We start from the raw sequence: 18,762 nt of genomic DNA, 5'->3' as shown, positions 1-18,762 counted from the left end.
CTTTAAGTGAAAGGAAAGTGCACCATTCTGTATTTTGCTCAGCAGAGTTTAGTTTTAAAACAGGTGTCTATACGTACATCAACTGAAGTAACAGTTTCAGATGTCCTTGTTCAAAAAATTTTCTTCTTCTTCTTCTTATTATTATATTTTGCATATGGTGCCTCTTGCATGATATACTTGGCTACTTGTCACTGTGAAAGGTTTTATTAAGGCAAAACATCTAACATTTATCAAGAGCAGCTGGTGTTACTGGTTTGCTGGGATGGAGGCCTTCTAAGTTTAGTTAAAAATGAAAATATTTTTAGTAAATCTACTTATTACTTTTTCCCCAGATTTGCCCCAGTCTTCTTCAGTTACTTTCGTCGGTATGTGAGTTGAACAGATGTGTTCACCTTAAAACAGATATTGATACAGACTAGATGTTTATGACTCAGTACTTCTGCTTACTCGAGTTTCCTTTTCTTTCTTTCCTGAAGAACTCATGGTTGCAAAGGCCTAAAACTCCTTACTTGTTTCCATTAGGTCAGACGTACCCCCCAATCTTTTCAAAACCACTCTAAAAGGTTTCCTGTGTAAAATCTGGCTCTGTCCTTGATCAAAGTATTGAAACAGAAGAAAATGTATTTTTGATTGAGTTATGTCTATGTTGAGGGAGGGGTGTATCTGGAAATCTGCTCTCACAGAGACAATATGAAGTCAATTTCCTGTGTTAATACAACATTTCTCAGTGGAAACCTGGCAGGATCTCTGGGGTTTGACACTAATAAATGATTGGGTCTTCTCAAGCATTTCATACTTTTGCTGCCATTACTGTTCAGGAGGCTCATTGCTCTGGGAATACTAAAAGAAAGAATTTTGTTAAACTGAATTATCACATTGTATATTCAACTGCTCCCATAAAACCCACACCTGCTATGGAAACAATGAGTGCTGAAGGGTTCTCATTACCCGATGTGCTGAATGAACGGGAGCAAATCCAGGATCCAGGATATTCAACTGAGTGCCTGGCTTAGGCAGAATGTATATATATGTATGTATGTAAGAATATATATGTATATATTCTTAAGTATATTTGCTATGAACTGACATTGATTATCTGTAGTGTTCAGATTAATGCATTTCTTTCTTTAACAAAATGTGACTGCACAAACTATATAGGCAATTTAAATATCCTTGTTTGTAAGGGCAAATTGTGGCATGTCAATTCAATGGCTAAATCCTTTCTGACTGTCACAATGATTGTTGCACACACAGAGAAGCTTGAAAGATAATTTGTCTTATTAGGATCAGTTTACAGATTAATAATGGATGGTCTGTGTATCCTCTGCTTTGTTTCCACCCACCTACTCACATTATCAGACTGTGAAAATGTCCTGTCAGGCTGCATGTATGTTCTGTTTAGTGTGCATGTAGGTCTGTTCATTAATGAGGGTACTGTACAAGTGGTCTAACTGAGCTGTAGTTGCATATTTATGTGGTTAAATGTATGAATAGAAGTGAGTACACAGTGATGAGCTAAACAGATTAAGAGGCAATGAGGGAATCGTTGCTGCTGTTGAATAAAAATGCAGAATAAGCAGTAGTTATACAACAAATTTTTAATAGACTGTCAATAATCAGCTTCTAGTAATGCAGCAGTAGTATGCTTGATTTATTTATTGCTTCATCATCATTAGAAAATCCTCTGAGTGGCTGGTTAAAAGCTTTAACAAGTATACATTTGCTGAAGTTGTGCAAAAGTCTTTTATTGCTGTTAGGCCTTGGAAGAAAGCACATGTGCCTTTTCAATTATTAATACTTTTTTTTAGTCTTGCAACATTTTAAAATTCAAAATTATTTTAATCTAAGACTTTCTTACAGTATTTGTAACTTACTGTATCATACCTGTACTGTTATTTTTTGGCAGTTTAGAGCTTTCAGAAAAATATCAGTAGTAATTTTATAAAATTCACTTTACTCACAATCACATTTTCTGAAGATGTGCATGTCAGCATTTTATTGCGTAGATAGAGCTGGAGGCCAGTAAGAGTTTCTTTTTTATAAATGTTTGGACTGTGATCTCTCACTGTTATAGTTTTGTACATACATGATTTCTTTAAGCTGTACTTTTTATTTCAAAAAAAGTAGAAGCATATGTGTGCTGGTTTGAGAAACACTTTATGATCAGCTGTATTCTGCCTGATGGTCACAGCTCTTTAAGTGGTATGATGCATTGCAAAAAAGCGGGAGTGCATGTATGTGTGTGTGTGTGTGTGTGTGTGTGTGTGTGTGTGTGTGTGTGTGTGTGTGTGTGTGTGTGTGTGAATAACTGTGTGTGTCTATGTGAATTTTGCAGGTTATCTGTAGGTGCCCTGTAGAAATCTTTGTGACTTCTGTAGTAATCAGGAGGTATGACGATGTCTCTGCAAAGGACAATTCAGATTTTAGGTGTTGATATCAAAGGTAGTAACCCCTGTCATCTACTGATGTTCTTTTCCCACCATGACGGGCTATGCCCGTTCAGTCAATGAAAAGAGCACATTTAAAATTTAATGCAAAGATGATGTTACTCCTGATGTTTAAGCTAAGTTTTAACTTAGAAAACACAGTCTTGTTGGCATTTTGAAATATTTTCAAAAGAATTATACAAAACAGGGATTTCTTTATACCATAATGTCTCCTTTACCACTGCCTATCACATTAATTTAAGTATATGTTTAAGACTTGAGTAAGTAAATTCTCAAAATGTTTTCCCCAGTTGAGCTATGTCATATATCATTTATATTCAGAGATACAGATTTGCAGTTAATAAAAATGAAATTACACTATCATAACCTAAAATTCTGTGAATTACACCTGTCATTGAGTGTAATTTTGGTTAATTTTTTGTATGGCTATAACTGTAGAGCACAGACTAAATGAGAGTGGCAACTTTCACAATTAATAAATATAAGAAGAAATACAGATTATAATGAAATAGTAATATGTCCTAAAATTACAAATTACATGAGATATTATTTTTTCCAGTAGTCAGTCCAATTCTAGAATTTGGCTTTATTTTAACAGGAAAATTAGAAAAATTTGGGCGACCACGGTGGTGCTGCAGTTAGTGTTGCTGCCTCACAGCAAGAGGTTCTCTGGTTCGATCCTCGGCTGGGGTGCCTTCTGTGTGGAGTCTGCATGTCCTCCCTATGGTCGCGTGGGTTTTCTCTGGGTGCTCCGGTTTCCTCCCACATTCCCAAAGACATGCTGTAGGTGGATTGGACACTCTAAATTGGCCCTAGGCATGAGTGCGTGCATGTGTGTGCCTTCTGTGGAAGGTTGGGAGCCAGGCTGGCAACTCAACACCATAAAAAACTCCACTGCCAATCATGAGCGGACAGCTGATCCACTGTGGTGATCCCTAACCGGGAAAAAGCCGAAAGAAGAAGAAGTGTTCACAAAGGACTTACACTAGCAGACCATTCGGTTTCAATTTGCTATTGTTTGTATGTCCAAGACGTTGAGACTTAGTATTTTTGTCAGTATCTGTGGTCCAGTGCTAGCTGCATGTGTGCTTATGTCATTTCTTGAATTTAAGTTTATATTTGTCTATTACAAAGAACATGACTAATTTTACTTGTCATTTCTTGAATTTAAGTTTATATTTGACTGTTTCAAACACCATGACTTATTTTTTTCTGTCAGTAGTTATGGACCCAATAATTACAGCTTTGTGTTTATGTGTGTGTGTGTGTGTGTGTGTGTGTGTGTGTGTGTGTGTGTGTTTAAAAGCTTGCAGACAAATATTAAAATTTCTAGAAGACAGTCTGCAAATTGTATAAATTACAACAATCTGTGGTTATGAATTAACTGTGATTTTCTCAGCAGTAGTGTCATTTCTACTGTATTAGTGAATAGAATTTTGGCAAAAAGAAAAGCTGGACTGCTGAATTAACTACTGTTTTTTTTTCTTGTGTTTTACTTTATACATGTCAGATTTATACTTGTATTTGTACAATTGTAGAGGTATGCTGTGGAAGACCCTCCCCTGTTGCAATCAACGAGGCACATAGATACACAAAGACTCCTTAACTTGCACTGAATAAAACACCTCCTTTGATCAATTTCCCTTTTAACATTTTCACCTCGAATCCTGTTTGAAATAAATGCTCTGGTTGAATTCTACTCCATCTTGTTATGTCATTGCAGGTTTGAGTAGTGTATCCCAAGTACTATTTCAGAAATCTTAATGTTAACAAACATGGAGACAGATATAGAGATAGAAAGATGGATAGATAGAAAGATAGAAATAGGTAGACAGACAGGCAGATAATATATAACTGCATTAAAGGTAGGAAAACTGACAGATAGACAGGCAGGCAGACATCTTAAGAATTGAGCAGACTAAGTGTCTGAAAAAATGTCTATATTATAGTGCAAGGAGTTTTGTTTATTAGCACTCTGTCCCTGTCTTTAAATGTTCATAATTACTCCACCCATTTATCATCACTGTGTCCATGCCATCATTAACTAAACCTAATTCAGAGTTACTAAGCCTCAAACTACAAAAAGTACATTAACCAAAAGTGCAACTCAGTGAACCATAAAACTACATTTCAAACAAAACACACAAAAACTTAAGCACAAGTAATAAAACAACTATACTGAAAAATGTAAAATAACAACAATAAATAAATACAAACACACTTGCAACTGTGACCACTTTAACACCCCCAGAAAAATGAAAAATCAAACTCTGCGTATTTATACATTATCTGATACAAAGCAAAAAGGGACAGAACATTAAAAAAGTAAAACATATAAGAAAAAAACACCTAATCTGCACAGAAAGTCACACAAAATGCTTGCTGGAGTAAGATGAAAATCATAAAAGAAATCTAGTACACAGGAAAGAAGTAACCATGCCAATTAGAAAAAAGAGCAAAAAAGACCAAAGAAAACAGAGAATCAACTAAACAATGCTGGAAATTTGACCAGGAAACAACTGGGATGAAGAACAAAGTTTACAATCTTTTTAATGAAGTCAAATCCTAAAATATGAAAAAAAAAAAGCAGTCTAGTGAAGCATCCAAAACCCCAACAAAACCTTTAAAAAATGCTCCAAACTGTGCAAAGGGATCATTTTAATATATTTATTAAAAAACAAAATGGATTCAGCGCTTTTGTCCACTTAAAAATGGGACTTCATCAGAATCTTTTTTATATTGATATGAACCACCTTATATACATCACATTTAACAATTATCAATTAAAAACTATAACCCTTTTATAGAAACACCACAAAGTAACTTTAATAAAGCATATGTATAAAAAATTTTCTCTCATATGCCAAACTAGATAACTCATTCCCCTCTAAGTCTTCATAGTAAATAATGTATTATAAAACATTTATAAAAAGCTTTATTTAATAAAATTCTATTTCATAAAAATCTATTTAATAAAAATTTGCTCTTTTGTTTATGGGCTGCAAAGAAATGTGCTCGTTTATTCCAGGGTGATGTGTTGACTGTAATTTCAACTGCCATCTCATTTCTCTTTCTTAAAGGTCACCAGTCACATCACCCCCTTAAGACTGATTAATACTTAATCTAAAATGCCAAAACAACATTTCTGGAAACTGGGGCATACCCTTGAGAGCTTGAATACTGCATTATTATCATTCTTTCTTTTAATTTGATACAGATATTCATAAATTCTTTTCTTCAGTGGTCGTTCTGTTTTAGCCACATAAAACACTGGGCAGGTCAAACATTTAGCCAGATATACCACCCTACAGGTCTGGCAATTACGCCTCATGAATCTGACTTTAACCTTACCTAAATTTTCACAAATGATAGAATGCCTCTCAAAAATGTAATTACATTGTGCACAGGAGTCACATTTTCTTGTTCCAAACCTCTGAATTTTCTTTTTGTCTACAGCTAAACCACTACTTTCAAAGCCTTCTTTAAATTGGAACTGGTCTTAAAAATGAAACATGGATCAGGTCCCAAAAATTGTAGCAGGTCTGGACTTACTTTTAAGATGTTCCAATTCCTCCTCATGATACTTTTAATTTCTTGAGCTTTTGAACTATACTCAGTAACTAATCCTCTCTCATACATCTTATCATCATTTTTTTTCTTTTTTTTCCTTTTATTTTTAACCCAACTCCCAACAGGGGGTAGTATCTCTTACTCCATTGAGCATGAACATACCCTACCATTTCATCTATAAGGTTTCTGGGGTACCCTTTTTCCAAAAACATCCTAAAATATAAAATAAAATGGAGCCAAAAGTCCACCCTGATAAGTGCTTTCATCTTTGTAATGGAAAACTTCTTCAGATAATTAGACAAAGTTCTTGATCAAATTAAATAGCTAAGCCAAGTCAGTAAAATCAGTCACATGACAAATAGTCCACATATTTTTAAAGTATACTGTAACATACTACCTCATATTAATAAGTGCTTATCTTTCAATTATTTCAGTTTAAGAGTGCTGGCAATCGGGAGTTGGTCATTCAGACCTGGTCAGATAGAAGCATTCAGCCTCAATTGCCACTGTAACTCCATCTTCTCTAAATATAGAGCCCATGGTCCATTCCTTCCATTCAACAGGATACAATCAATTATAAAAAAAGTGAAAAGTATGGTCAGGAAATTGTAGAATGTGTTTCGCCAAAGCATTATTTAGTTTCTGTTTCTTTATCTCATTTAAACTCATAGACTCATTTAAAGTGAATAGTATACAATTACAGTTGAAAGGGTCCTTTAATTATAATTCCACCAAAGTAATTTACTGTACTGTATACATTGCTTGTCAATGTTTTTATGTAGGGAAGATAGAAGACTTCTGGACAGGATTTATGAATACTTATATGAGATATATGAATGATCTCAAGGGAGTTGTTAGTGATAGGAGAAAAAGTGTGGGTAGAAATGTGTTAAGGGTAGAGAGGGTGGTGCTGAAGAAAGAGATATGTTGGTGCATTGTATGTCTGTGTTGGCATAGTAGATCTGTGTGAAGGAAGAAAAAGTAGTTTTAGTAATGTGCACAGAGAGGCAGAACTATATGGAGTGAGTTGATAATATAATGACAATGTAGAAATATAAGATGAAAGTAAAATATGACAATTAAAAGTGGGGGGTCATATTTAAAGAGTGGTGATATTTTAAATGTAAGTGAAATGTGAAGAAGGAAGGAGGAACTGATGCAATTTTTGATTTAGAGGAAAGTGGTGGAGTAGGAGATTGAAAATTTGTTAAGGATGTAAGGATCATTTTAGAGAGGAAGTGATGTAATTTGTGTGAAAGAAACTTGCAGTTGTGTGGTGTGCTGGATAAATTGGTAGATGTGTGTGATATGATAGGTTGTGTGTAGACAAATGTAGATGAGGAGGAAGGTTGGTATCATTCATTTTGAAATAACACATCTGTGGCCTGCAGACTTATCTGTGCTACCTTAATAGAGTCCACCTTACAGGATTCTAAACAAAAATATAATTAATCACAAAAGCTTTGCTTTGGCAAATCTGTATATAAGAAAACCTCATTAGTTAACAGAAATTCTCAGAATATCTCTCTTTTGATAACATAGAAGCTTTTTATTTTATTATTCCACACCAAATGTCGATATTTAAGTTACTTTCCTCAACATGATTTTTTGCTTGGAAGTATGATAGCCTTTCTGTCCAAGGACTGTCCACATCAGAAGTTATCAATCTTCATTGCCTTCTACCTAAACTGAAATTACACAAAATAAAACATTTCTGTAGTACAGTAATATTAAAAATAAAGATAAAATAATTGATAAAATAGATTATTTAATTAAATAACATGCAGAACAGGTGAGTGTATTTTATACCATGTACTTCTATTTGGATTAATGCCATGCTTATGTCCTCTGACCATTGAGATCTACTGTCCATTACTGTATTGCCATATTATTTCAAATGCTAAGAAATAGTATACAGTGCAAACAAAAATAATTCCAGATACTGTCCAGTAAAGTTCTCATAGAAAAGCACCATCTTGAAGCTGTATTCTGTAGTAGAGAAAACCAAGAAAATCTTCAGTCAGAGTGAATTTGCCTCATTATATGCTAGCCAAATGTCTTCTTAAATTTATCTCTTCTCTCATCATCCACTTGTATATGTTATGTCTCATATTCATCCTTCATTGTTTTCAGGTGTTTATTTTGTCCAAGACATTAAACTTGTTCTGCTGAGTTATTATATCATTCTAATCTTTTCTTAATTACATGTTGCATTTTGGTTTTAGAAATTAATTTCCTGATCATTTTTTTTTATGTTTACACTGTCAGTCACCTCTACATGCACTTTGTTCCCTACAAAAGTCTGTTGAACAGCACATTTCATTACTGTACTTCTCTTTCAGATAATTTACCTCACCATTTCTAGTCATGCCATATTTGCCTCACTCACCATAGACAGCTTCATCTATGTAGCTTTGTTCCCTTGTCTTATCTGATCTTTTGATCATATTAAGATTGGAGACATTTAACATTTTTTTAAATCTCTTTGGAAATGGAAAAAAAATACATTGCATTTGGATAGTTGTATCACATTTCCCTTTCTCCAACAATTAAAACTCTTAATACCATTGCATCCATTCCTAAAAATAGACACTATTACAGATCTTAATACTGAGTAGGAATACTCACATTTGTAAAATATCCAACAAAATTTTCTGAAGTCAGCATTGTATTGGCCACATTCAAAACATTTTACTTTTTGAGCTAATATTTTAACTTTGACAGTTTATCATTTGCAGGTTTTTATATATTTTAAGGCTAATTTTTTGAAAGATGACAAGGAAACAAGTTTTAAATCCAACCAGTTCTTGGAAATATAAAATCTGATTAAAGTAAATAAAGTTATCAATATTTTGAGATCCATTTTATTTAGTCCATAGGTAGAGATATGAATGACAGTAAATTGCCAATTCCAGGTGTTATAATAAGCTAAAGCAGACAGTTTATTATGGTGTGTGCCTTATAATTTTCTTATACATTAGCATTCCCAAGAAATGTGGAGTATGTCAGAATTACTGTAAGAGCATGTTCTGCAAAAGAGCAAGTAACATGGGCTAAGTCTGGACAATTTGGTTGGTGTAAAATAGGCATTATTGAATGCCATACATTGAGTGTGAAACAGATTTTTGAGAGGGTTACATTTTTGTTTAGATATGTTTAATCTTGTTATTAAGTAATATGTTCTGTTCTTGAGCAATCTTATAATTACAGAGTTGATATGCATTGTTTGTTCTAGAGCTTTGAAACCTATTTGTAAACTTTAGAGGTGAGTTTCAGTCTTTGTAGAGTGTTAGTATTTTAAGAAATAATACCTTTTGAATAGAAGTCAATTAATTACAGAATTGTTATTGCATTTATTAATCATGTCATTTATTTGTTCTAAAACTGGTAGGCAGCCTTTAGGCAAGGTGTTTCTTCTAATTTGTTCTGGTGATTGTGATATTGTTGAAAATATCCCACATTGTTTTATTTTGGAAAAGAGTATATTAGGATAGATCCATCATTTTACTGCTCAGTTTGAAATTGAAATTTTGGTGAATAGGCTGTATCTGTGAGGGTCATGAAATGAATTAGTTTTAAAATGATAAGATTAGATTAGGCAAAGATGTATTAATCTACATAAATTTAAATTCTAGCTTCTTAGGAAAATGGAAGTGGTTACAGTTAATGTTTTCTTTCATATAGTTTTTCCAATTTTTTATTCAGCAGGTCTGCCATGTTTTGTCAAGGTAATTTGGATTTATAATTTTGTTAATCTATCTGAGTTAGCAATTAAATAATATAATAAAAAAGGGGAAGTGCAAGACTGCCATGTTTGTAGGAGCAGTACGCTCATCATGGCTTAGCCTTTGTAATTCAGGGTGCCAAATAAACATAGAAAGTTCAGAAATAATACTACTGGAAAACCTAATTTGTAGTCCCAGAAAAACTGAATATATGCAAAAAAAAGAGTTTGAGAAATGTATTCATTTTAATGACTGTCATCTTTGACAACATTGAGAAATTAAATTATATCTGGCATGATACATTTTTTTGGATAGTTGACCAACATTTAAATGTCTAAGTCTTTTTTATTTTGTTTTGAATCCTGACTTTATGGGGCACCTAAATATTTTAGGGTAGAAATTAACTTGATCCAATCCAGTATACAGAAAAAAAAATAAAGTTATAGTCATAATTTAAAGGAAATTGTAAGACTTCTATACAATTAGTTTGCATTTAAAATATAGAGGAAAATGTTAATGGAGCTTAAAACATTTTGGATATCTGAGTTAGGAAAGGTAAGTAAATATTGATGTCATCACCGAAGGCTGTAATAGGAATTTTTGTTTTGACAACCATAGGAATATTATAATACACTTTTGTGACAGTAGCAAAAATATAAATTCTATATAGAGATTAAATAGAGGAAGGGAAACAATCTTGACTGACTCATTGCTTTATTGCACTTGGTTTAGATATGCCCTTGTTAATAATAAACTGAGTTGCGGGACTGCCATAGGGGAAGCTCAAACCATTAAGAAATGAAGTTGGGAATCCAAATTTGGTCATTATTTGGATTAGAAATGAGATATTGACTCTATCAAATGCTTTAGAAGCAGCTAATGATATTAACATATATTGTTTTTCATCATGAGATTTAAGTTTTGGAGGATATGGAATGTCAAGGCATGGTCATTAGTCTGTCTTGAGTTTATGAACCCCAAATGACATTAAGAAATAATGGATTAGACTACTCTTTTTAATCTGTTAGACATCAACAATGCTAAAACATTTATATTGTAGTTGAGTAAAGAAATGGGTTGGCAGTTTGTCAGATCCTGTAGTCTTAATTAGATTTGGGAAGTAATATAGTTTTAGATCAATTTAGGTATAGGTCAGAAAAAAATTGAAATAATGTCTTTATATACTTCTGGTAGAATCTTAGAAAGTAATTACACAAAGTATTTTTTAAATTCAGATTTAAACCTATTGGAACCATAGTATTTCCTGGTTTTAGTTTTTGAGTTATCTTTTTATTTTGGCTGAATTTATATGCTGTTTTGCAAAACTATACTGTCAGTGTTTAATCAGGTAGGTTTTAATTGGTCTATAAATTTATCCATAGTCTTGGATGCTGTTTGTGTTATCTGCATATAGTTTTTCAAAAAATGGAGATTATGTGTTTGTTTATGGTAATTACCAGAATAGGAGGATTATGTAATTGTATTAAATGTGCTAAGAATTTGGATGGAACTTGAGCCCATTATGAAAATTTTGCTTGTAACTTGGTCTGATATTGTGATAGTTGGTATAAATACAGGAGGTGTAGTTACTTCTTTATTCATTCATCTTGCTCTCAATATCCCTATCAAATTTAATTGTTAAAGGAGTGTCCAGCTGCTGAATTGCATGTTTAATGTGTGTCTCTTTTTTTTTTTAAATTTTATAATATAGGATACTTTGCTAATTAATAGTCCTTTTGATGAGTTTTAAAAGTAACCCATTACAAGTCTAGATGCATATCAGATTTGTATATGTCATCATAGAAAGTTCTTAATTGGTATTCTAGTTAGTTTCTAACATTATCATTTTCAATTAAAAATTGAAAAACCAATTATAATACATTCCTAAACCATATGGTGTTCCAGCATAGGGTTAAAGAAATGTTGGAGTTGTCAGTGAAATACAAGGGATAAGTAATGAAATCAGTTGTGGCCTTAATTTGAAATTAAAAATGTATTTATGTATCACCAGGACTTACAGCACTGGATACAGTAGGTTAATCTTTTATTGGAATTTTTATCAAGTATTATAGTATCTATAAAGTTAAAAACCATTATCAAATCAAAAATAGCTAAAGAAGTGTTGTTATAAAAAAATATTGATTTATTAATAGCACTGACTTGCTTCTTAATCACTCTAATATCCTTACTGCTCTGCTAATCTTAGGAATATCACATCATGGAAGATACAAGATAAATGAGTCACAAGACAATGTATGCCTTTCTAATACCCACCTTCATGCTGTAACCTCCCCCCCAAAGACAAACCAGATCATTCATGGAATAAAATTATGGATACCTATTCAATCATCCAGGCTTGATTTGAAGGACACTTGGGTACTTTTTTGTTTAATTTAAATGGAAGTCTATTTCTGTGGTGGGATAGGCAATGGGTCATACATTTGTTTGTATTTTATTTATGCTGTAGTGAAGAGTTAAGTCCATAGTTCTCGTATTAGTGGGGTCCTAATACACAGAAAAAAAGGCATAGTTTACCCTACAAGAGACTATAAAAAACAAGTAAAGGGATAGCATTTCAAGCTTTTCCTGACAGCTCAGGGACATTAGACCAGCTACCTTCCTGGCCACTAACCTTTGGGTCCTTTTCAGTTACTTAAATTGTCTAGAAAGGTACAGCAAAAATGGGTTTTGTACTCAATATTTGATCTAATTAGGGCTGCCTACAGAGGGATAATAACCTCTTTTGACTTGGAAGATATGCCTTCAGATAGTAGCTGTGCTAAACAGAAAGATTTTTGATTACTGTTGTTATATGGCAGTCTACACAGAGGGATTTATCAACCCAGGTTCTAAGATCTCTGACCACATTATTATTTTGGAGTACAGTATTGGTTTTACTGTACACTGAGGAAGGGAGTTATTTACCATTATACAATTCTTCCTCTAAAACGTGCACGCTGATTGGCCAGCCCAACCAGCGTGCCCGTTGTAAATCCCTCAATATACTAACGGAAAAAGGTCCGGTCGCCCGGACTTTTTCCGTTAGTATAAACTAATCTCGCTATGTTAAAAGAGTTTAACATAGCGATACAGGTTTAAAAAAAGCAACGCAGATCTCCGTTGCTTTTTTTAAAGCTGTCTTGCTATGTTAAACTCCTTTAACATAGCGACACAGTGTGTAAAAAGCAACGGAGATCTTGCAATCTCCGTTGCTTTTTTTTTTAAACCTGTCTCGCTATATTAAATGGGTTTAACATAGCGAGACAGCTTTAAAATAAGTAACGGAGATCTCCATTGCTTATTTTAAAGCTGTCTCGCTATGTTAAACCCATTTAACATAGAGAAACAGTAAAAAGCAACGGAGATCTTGCATTCTCCGTTGCTTTTGCCCACACTCTGATGTACTGCATAGGCATCGCAGTACATCAGAACTGCCGCTGAATACCAGACAGCTGCGAAGGGCAGCAAAGAGATTATACAATGCCATTATTTAAGAAAAGTAATTATTTCTTTTCTTAAATAATGTCATTGTATAATAGCAATAACCCACTTCTGGGTGTGGGTAATGCGGGATTTAACCACGGTTGTCTTTGCCCTCTGGACCAAACCACGCCAACCGTGATTAAATCCCGCATTACCCACACCCAGGTGTGGGTTATTGCTATAATGAAGACTAGTTAATTGAGTCATACGTTTTCAACTTTTTGTCAATGAAATTAATTTGTGTTGTAGTCTTCCCAGGATCACATTGGAAAAACTTATCATTTTGTCCATTTAATTGCCAGCCTTAAGGAATTATGCAGAAATAGATGTTCATCGTGCATACAGCTGCAGTCATAACAGATGGGTTATCCTGCCGTCAGGCGAGTCCTCGGTCGGCCGAATTCCAAAGTCTAGGTCCGGCGTCGGTTGTCGTCGATTCTTCCCTGACGTCAGTGTGGCAGGGGTATAAAAGAGCCAGCCGACGCCATCTTCTTCAGTCTTTCTTGCCGCGTGGTGCCCGAAGCAGAAGCAGTTCGCAAGTGCCGGTCAGCCAGCTCCTGAGATTTACGAAAATATTTCAGCCGAAGTCTTCTTGAAAGCTAAGTACCCCATTGGGGAAACTTTTCTTGCCTCAGACCGATGTCAGACAAAGTTAATAATTGCATTTCATGTGGGAAGCAAATACCGCATAAGGATTTCCACTCTTTCTGTATTCCTTGCTTAGGCCCAGACCACGACATCTCGGCCTGCCGTTTTTGTGCTAGATTCAACAAACGCACTATTAAGCGTCGGGCGGAGTTCACCCATCACTTTTTTGGTAAAAAATTTAATTATATTATGTCGTCGGATACTCCGACTCCAGTTTTGAGTAAAAGACGCAAAGATAAGGACCGACATACGAGGTCCGCGACTTCTACTGACACCACGCTAAGGATGACTACCGGTTCTCTGGTTCTCAGCGAGGCGCCTAAGCAGCCCCTGAGTACAGATGACACTTCATTACCGGTGTCTTCTGTGCCCGAGGTCGCAGGCTCCTCGGCCCCCATTCCGACTACAGATACCGACGCCACTCTTGGCGGGGAAACTCAGAGTTTAGACAGGCCTGCCATTTCTCAAGGTGTCTTCAGGCCTTCCTCCTTCTCTATTAAGGCTTTCACAAAATCTAAAGCAGCCATGAAAAGTAAAAAACAAGGACCACAGACCCCCTCTCAAGGCCCCATGCCTAAAAAACAGATGCTCAAAATGGCTGAGGATTTGATTATCTTATCAGGGTTTCTTAACCCCCCTCGGACAAAAGGCCCAGATTAGAGGAAGACTACCCTTCCTCAGATCAAGCCTCTATTACCTCTGAACATTCTGAGGACCAGGAATATACATATTCTCCTTTTGAAGACTCTGATGCAGAGGAGTCTATTCCCTTGGTCTCCCCCCCTGAGGACTACTCTTTTGGGGAAACCCTACATACTTTGAGGGAACACTTTCACTGGGAAGGCCAAGATTACTCAGATTCCAAGAAAAGGCTCAGGGATTTTCTCTTGCTCCCCCAGCATAGGCCTCTGGCTATCCCTCCTGTCTTAGATATATTAGATGATGTGTACACAGAAGCCAGCCTCAACCCAGATTCTTTACCTCCAGCTCCTGTTAAACCAGACAGGTATTACCGGGTTCCTGATTCACACCACTTCCTATACAAAGCCATACTGCTGACCCAGAAACTATTTGACAGGGTCCCAAGGGAATTAAGGCCTCTACTGCTAAAAACCCATTACCTTCAGAGAGAGATTCCAGAGCTTTAGAAAGGTGGGGGAAAAAGGTGTACAACTCTGCCACTTTAACCATGAGGGCATTAAACTGTCAGTTCCATATGTTAAAGTATCAACAGTTTTTGATATCTCAGTTGAAAAGCAAAATGACACAACCAGAACAACCAGATTTAAAAGAGTTGCAGGATTTGTTGCATAGTGCAGAGCAAGTGGGTAAACATACCTTGCAGTGTGGTTTTGATGCTTTAGAGGCCTCATGTAGAGCTGCTGTTGCAGGGTCTGTCATACGTAGACATGCTTGGCTCAAAGAGCAAGCCTTACCAGATCATGTCAAAGCTAAATTACTAGATGCACCTCTTCAAAAAGATGTATTGTTTGGTGTTAAAGCTGAGGAGGTACTAAAGAAAATGGAGGAAAAGGCGAGATCAATGCAAACAGTGAAAGATTTCCTGCAGGTACAACCTCCACGTTTCAGCAGAAACTGGCCTTCAAAAAATTGGTTCTTTCCAGCCACGGACAGATGTCAAAGAGGCAGATACAGGCGCCCGAGGGGTAGAGGGCAATCTCAAGGATCATTCAGAGCCAGACAATGGCAAGCACCAACCCCAAGAGGTGGAGAAGATAGATCACAGTCATTCAGAAAGCAGACACAATGACTTTCCCCTTTACCTGCCAAGCAAAGCTTTAATGGCAGCACCTTTAGGCGGAAAACTGGCATTATTCTCAAAAAATTGGCATATTGTCACAAAAGACAAATGGATTCTGGACATTATAGACAGAGGCTACAGATTCCACTTTCACACCCTTCCAAAAATGAGAGGCATGCCAAACCTGCCACAAAATCAAAGGGCAGAGGCACAAAAACAAATTTCAGCTTTCATGGACATGAAAGCTATTCAAGAGGTACCTGCAAAAGAACAAGGTCAAGGGTTTTATTCCAGACTATTCCTGGTACCAAGGAAAGACAAAGATTGGAGACCTATTTTAGACCTATCCATCCTAAACACATATTTACAGGTAACAAAATTCAAGATGCTCACATTACAGCAGCTTCTTCCCATGCTTGGCAAGGAGTCTTGGCTGGTAACATTGGACCTCAAGGAGGCATACCTGCATGTTCCTATCAGACAAGATTGCAGAAGATACCTCAGATTTCTTGCGGGTTCAACCCATTATCAATTCTCTGCATTGCCCTTTGGCTTATCTACTGCGCCCAGAGTATTTACGAAATGCCTGGCATCAGTAATTGCCTTCTGCAGACTTCAAGGAATACAAATATACCCATATCTGGACGACTGCCTGATCTAGCAGACAGCAAGGACATACTTCTGAAACACCTGGCGTTTGTAATAAAACTGTTGAACTTTTTGGGATACACAGTCAACAAAAAGAAATCAAAACTAATACCCTCTCAAACAATAATTTTCCTGGGTGCCAGCTTGAATACAAACACCCAGATGGCCTACCTCACGCCAGACAAACAAGGGCAACTATCTCAATACTTCAGCAAAATGGCAACCTTCACCAGGCTGACTGCAAGGAAAGTCCTGCAGGCTCTGGGATTCATGGCATCTTGCATCCTGCTGATCCCATGTGCAAAGCTGCATATGAGGAAACTTCAATGGTACCTAAAAAACTTATGGTCTCAACACAGCCACAGTTTGGAAACAATTATACCACTCATTCCATGTCTTCAAAAGGAATTTCTGTGGTGGGCTCAAGCATGCCAAAGAAACATAGGTCTCCCTTTCTGCATAACTCAAGCAACTCAAATCATCACAACAGACGCCTCGGACTACGCCTAGGGGGCACACATGACAGATCAGTGCATTCAGGGAAAATGGTCCCAAAAAGAGAAGCACCTACACATCAACCAAAAGGAAATGCTAGCAGTGCAAAATGCTATTATGGCCTTCAAAGACCTACTGCATCCAGGCCAGCTATTGATAAGGACAGACAACACCACAGTGATGTGGTACATAAACAAACGGGGGAACTCATTCATACCCCCTGTGCAGACTAGCCATGACCCTTTGGAACACAGCTCTGGAATTGCAAATCCAACTTCAGGCACAATTCCTGTCAGGGAAGGAAAACACACTGGCAGACAGCCTAAGCAGAAATATGACAGATCCACATGAATGGAAGTTGCATCCTCAAGTTTTCGCAAAGATAACTCAGGCATGGGGACAGCCAGACATAGATCTCTTTGCTACCCACAGAAATTACCAATTGAAAAAAATTTTGCTCAAGGACCTATCATCCACAGGCCTGGAAAGTGGATGCACTTTCTTTCAATTGGACAACATTGACAGTCTATGCCTTTCCGCCTCTCCCTCTGCTGCCCAAAGTTCTATTAAAAGCCAGAGCAGAGAGGCCGAAAATGATTCTCATTGCTCCAGACTGGTCAAGACAACACTGGTATCCACTCCTGAAGAGCCTGACGCATTCCCCACCATGGATCCTACCTCTAGTGCCTCTTCTGTTGTCCCAGCACAACTTCAAAACTCTTCACAGCCAGCTCAAAACCCTAAATCTAGCTGCATGGAGAATCCCTTGATTTCCCAACAGACCCTCCTCTCCAAGGAGGTGCAGGATGTCATCTTGGAGGCCAGAAGACCTTCTACTAGAAAAGCCTACTCTGCCAAATGGAAACGGTTTTGTGCCTGGAATCAGAAAAAGGGCCAGAATCCTTGGGTAATAAATTTACCTCAAATTTTACAGTACCTAGCTGAGATGTTAAACAGTGGACTTTCCTTCTCCTCCATCAAAATCCATTTGAGCCAGCTGCTTCAACAGAACTACAGTACTTGTCATGGAAAACCGCCTTCCTTCTGGCTATCACCTCAGCACGCAGGGTTTCGGAACTACAGGCCCTCATGGCTGTGCAACCTTTCATCATTTTCAATCAGGACAGAGTTTCCTTACGAACCAACTCTACCTTTATGCCAAAGGTAGTATCCAGTGTAGCCTTGAATCAGACTATCCACTTACCTACCTTTTACCCTAACCCACAAAACAAAGGGGAAAGACTACTGCATTCCTTGGAGATTCACAGACAACTTCGTTATTATTTGGACAGGACAAAGCCATTCAGGAAATCTGAGCAACTCTTTGTGTCCTATGCTACAGGTGCTCAAGGAAAGGCTGTCTCCAAACAGACAATCTCAAAATGGATAGCCCACTGCATACGCTTTTGTTACTCATTTCATGGAAAAGCTGTGCCTTCAAGCATCAGATCCCACTCCACAAGGGCCACAGCTACCTCTGCAGCTTTCCTCAGGGGGGTTCCTACCAAGGACATTTTGGAAGCAGCCACTTGGAGTTCAGTGCACACTTTCTCCAAACACTATCACCTTCCACTTTACTCTAAATCTAGAGCGGGATTTGCCACAGCTGTCTTGCAGGGCATCCTTGCTCCTCCTAGTTCCACTTAGTGCCTGCCACCCCTACTTAGCTTTGGGATTCTACCCATCTGTTATGACTGCAGCTGTATGCACGATGAACATAGTACAGTTTTGTACCGACCATAAATGTAGATGTTCAAGTGCTCATACAGCTGCAGTCCAGGTTTCCCTCCCTCCATCCCCTCTTAGGACAGGCCTTATGACAAACACCTTCTCATACAACCTATTTGGGGTATTCTTTTATGGTGTATTTGCTTGCAAACTACTGTTTTTTGATTATTCTATATTGCATGATTACATAAGTTTATGTTTTGCCTTCCTTCTGGGGGCACCTGACATCTGGGGCAAGAAAAACTGAAGAAGATGG

The 18,762-nt window shown here is 36.8% G+C and overlaps 1 protein-coding gene across 2 annotated transcripts in view; it reads left to right on the top strand.

The window, feature by feature from the left end:
• Window positions 1–18,762, top strand: part of SYT12 (synaptotagmin 12) — a 1,960,217-nt gene that overhangs the window by 332,803 nt on the left and 1,608,652 nt on the right. The gene's annotated exons all lie outside the window — the stretch shown is intronic.

Source organism: Protopterus annectens, chromosome 3.part1 (assembly GCF_019279795.1).
Source record: "Protopterus annectens isolate FY-2018-M chromosome 3.part1, PAN1.0, whole genome shotgun sequence".
In the NCBI taxonomy this organism is placed as follows: Eukaryota; Metazoa; Chordata; order Ceratodontiformes; family Protopteridae; genus Protopterus; species Protopterus annectens.
The sequence above is the reverse complement of the archived record's forward strand: the minus strand, read 5'-3'. Positions and strand labels throughout refer to the sequence as shown.